At 34.4% G+C, this 4,143-nt stretch overlaps 1 long non-coding RNA gene across 1 annotated transcript; it reads left to right on the top strand.

Moving 5' to 3' along the window:
• Positions 1 to 3,126: 3,126 nt before the first annotated feature.
• On the top strand, positions 3,127 to 3,526 carry LOC113099823 (uncharacterized). The gene is made up of 3 exons (XR_003289529.1): positions 3,127 to 3,170; positions 3,257 to 3,354; positions 3,484 to 3,526. It is a non-coding gene; the product is annotated as an uncharacterized LOC113099823 (long non-coding RNA).
• The last annotated feature ends 617 nt before the right edge of the window (positions 3,527 to 4,143 follow it).

A 4,143-nucleotide genomic window follows, 5' to 3' on the forward strand; every position in this document is an offset into this window, starting at 1 on the left:
CAATAACCACGACATTTACTATGGGTTTACCATAGTAACCATAGTTTTACTCTGGTATTTGTAGTTACTAACGCACAATAACCACAACATTTACTGTACTATGGATTTACCATAGTAACCATAGTTTTACTCTGGTATCCGTAGTTACTAACACACATAACCACGACATTTACTATGGGTTTACCATAGTAACCATAGTTTTACTGTGGTATTTGTAGTTACTAACACACAATATCCACAACATTTACTATGGGTTTACCATAGTAACCATAGTTTTACTGTGGTATTTGTAGTTACTAACACACAATATCCACAACATTTACTATGGGTTTACCATAGTAACCATAGTTTTACTGTGGTATTTGTAGTTACTAACACACATAACCATGACATTTACTATGGGTTTACCATAGTAACCATAGTTTTACTCTGGTATTTGTATTAACTAACACACAATAACCACGACATTTACTGTACTATGGGTTTACCATAGTAACCATAGTTTTACTCTGGTATTTGTAGTTACTAACACACAATAACCACAACATTTACTATGGGTTTACCATAGTAACCATAGTTTTACTCTGGTATTTGTAGTTACTAACACACAATAACCACAACATTTACTATGGGTTTACCATAGTAACCATAGTTTTACTGTGGTATTTGTAGTTACTAACGCACATAACCACAACATTTACTATGGGTTTACCATAGTAACCATAGTTTTACTGTGGTATTTGTAGTTACTAACGCACATAACCACAACATTTACTATGGGTTTACCATAGTAACCATAGTTTTACTGTGGTATTTGTAGTTACTAACACACAATAACCACAACATTTACTATGGGTTTACCATAGTAACCATAGTTTTACTCTGGTATTTGTAGTTACTAACACACAATAACCACAACATTTACTATGGGTTTACCATAGTAACCATAGTTTTACTCTGGTATTTGTAGTTACTAACACACAATAACCACAACATTTACTATGGGTTTACCATAGTAACCATAGTTTTACTGTGGTATTTGTAGTTACTAACGCACATAACCACAACATTTACTATGGGTTTACCATAGTAACCATAGTGATACTCTGGTATTTGTAGTTACTAACGCACATAACCACAACATTTACTATGGGTTTACCACAGTAACCATAGTTTTACTCTGGTATTTGTAGTTACTAACGCACAATAACCACAACATTTACTATGGGTTTACCATAGTAACCATAGTTTTACTCTGGTATTTGTAGTAACTAACACACAATAACCACAACATTTACTATGGGTTTACCATAGTAACCATAGTTTTACTCTGGTATTTGTAGTTACTAACGCACATAACCACAACATTTACTATGGGTTTACCATAGTAACCATAGTTTTACTCTGGTATTTGTAGTAACTAACACACATAACCACAACATTTACTATGGGTTTACCATAGTAACCATAGTTTTACTCTGGTATTTGTAGTAACTAACACACAATAACCACAACATTTACTATGGGTTTACCATAGTAACCATAGTTTTACTCTGGTATTTGTAGTTACTAACACACATAACCACGACATTTACTATGGGTTTACCATAGTAATCATAGGTTTACTCTGGTATTTGTAGTTACTAACGCACATATCCACGACATTTACTGTACTATGTGTTTACCATAGTAACCATAGTTTTACTGTGGTATTTGTAGTTACTAACGCACAATAACCACAACATTTACTGTACTATGGGTTTACCATAGTAACCATAGTTTTACTGTGGTATTTGTAGTTACTAACGCACAATAACCACAACATTTACTATGGGTTTACCATAGTAACCATAGTTTTACTCTGGTATTTGTAGTTACTAACACACATAACCACGACATTTACTATGGGTTTACCATAGTAATCATAGGTTTACTCTGGTATTTGTAGTTACTAACGCACAATAACCACAACACTTACCAGGATTTTACCACAGTAATTGTGTTTTTACTCTACACTATTTGTAAAGCACAGTAACCACTAAGTTTGCCACACCTTTAATATCTTTTTGTGAAGTAATTGTAATTCAGTGTTTTTTCTGTCTTGCAGTTACGTCGGATTACATACTCCACAACAACCTGTAATCCAGCAGATCTTTAAAGAAGCCATCTCTTGTAAAATCTCTCTCTCACTCTGCTAGAATTAACAGGGAACTTCAACTCCACGCTCCCAATGCTGATTTTGAAGAAGCTGTCAAGGGGGCTGAACAAGTCCTTCAAAGGTTCAACCCCTCACAGGTAATGTTGAAGACTTTTAGTTATAACTGATTTGCTTTAATGAACGCATCCTTATATTATGTGTTAATCAAATATTTTGGTCACAGATCATTTTAACACACTGTCTCAACATGTTTATATTTCAGGAAGGCCTGTCATGAGATTTGAATTTGACCATCTTGTGCATTTATGAAGAAGACCAAAAGCTGCAAAGGCAAACACCTGCAATGGTACGTCTGAGCGTCTGAGCACCTTGACTGAACCAGTCATACTTGTACAAAATTCTACAACTTTTACTCCTAATGCTGTTATCGGCCATTACTACAGCTCCCATCAGATTGTGCCCATTGTAAGAGTGTTTATATCATGAAGTTTAAATGAAGTCCATTGTATTCTTTATTAATCTTTACAAATACGTGCCGTCTCTTCCTGTTTCAACAGTACATGATATCTGTCCACACCTCATAGTCTGCCTTTCTTTCTATGGTGATGTTACTGAACACATCTGTCTTAGAAGCAAGAGAATGGAAATGCTAGTTTAACTTTTCACGTGCTACAAATCAGATCTTCAATGAATTTGGGCAAATCAGATCACTTAAAGCTGTTCACACAAAGACCAATAACTATAATGAGAAGTATTTTAGCATCCACACCAATAGACAGTACTGTTCTCTTAAATCTCTTAAATGTTCATTTCATTCTGTTAAATTTATACACAAAATTCTGCCTTTCTCACTTCATCTTTATCCTGTACTCCCTCACTCACACATTCTTTTATGCTCTGTTGTAAGGCAGAAACTGAGAGTTTGCATGATGGCATTTTCTCAGACACTGAATCTGATGTGTACAGATGATCTCAGGAGCCTACTAGAGTTGCCACGGAACTTGTGCTTGAAGTATATAATTATAACCGCTTTATTTATATTTTTAAATAACAATAATGATTAAACATGGGGTCAATAAATATTTTCTTGTTTTACAGCTGAAGACCAGAAATGCAAAAGAAAATCAGTCAAGCCAGTCCTAAAGAAATGAGGAGTGAACATGGACTTCTTGTGCCCCAAAAGAAAAGACAGAGAGGTGAAAAGTTTCACATTTCCATTTGTATGTGAATTCAATGCAGTTATGTGTGGTACAACATTGATGTTGATCTCTCAAAAGACTTTTCAGGCCGCAGTTATAGTTTTTCACATATACATCTTTTTATAGCTCCTAGAATGAGCAAATCAGCTGTGCATCATCTCTGTGTGTTAGTAACTACAAATACCACAGTAAAACTATGGTTACTATGGTAAACCCATAGTAAATGTTGTGGTTATGTGTGTTAGTAACTACAAATACCACAGTAAAACTATGGTTACTATGGTAAACCCATAGTAAATGTTGTGGTTATGTGTGTTAGTAACTACAAATACCACAGTAAAACTATGGTTACTATGGTAAACCCATAGTAAATGTTGTGGTTATTGTGCGTTAGTAACTACAAATACCACAGTAAAACTATGGTTACTATGGTAAACCCATAGTAAATGTCGTGGTTATGTGCGTTAGTAACTACAAATACCACAGTAAAACTATGGTTACTATGGTAAACCCATAGTAAATGTTGTGGTTATGTGTGTTAGTAACTACAAATACCACAGTAAAACTATGGTTACTATGGTAAACCCATAGTAAATGTTGTGGATATTGTGTGTTAGTAACTACAAATACCACAGTAAAACTATGGTTACTATGGTAAACCCATAGTAAATGTCGTGGTTATGTGCGTTAGTAACTACAAATACCACAGTAAAACTATGGTTACTATGGTAAACCCATAGTAAATGTTGTGGTTATGTGTGTTAGTAACTACAAATACCACAGTAA

The sequence above is a fragment of the Carassius auratus genome, unplaced genomic scaffold (assembly GCF_003368295.1).
Source record: "Carassius auratus strain Wakin unplaced genomic scaffold, ASM336829v1 scaf_tig00217060, whole genome shotgun sequence".
NCBI lineage: Eukaryota > Metazoa > Chordata > Actinopteri > Cypriniformes > Cyprinidae > Carassius > Carassius auratus.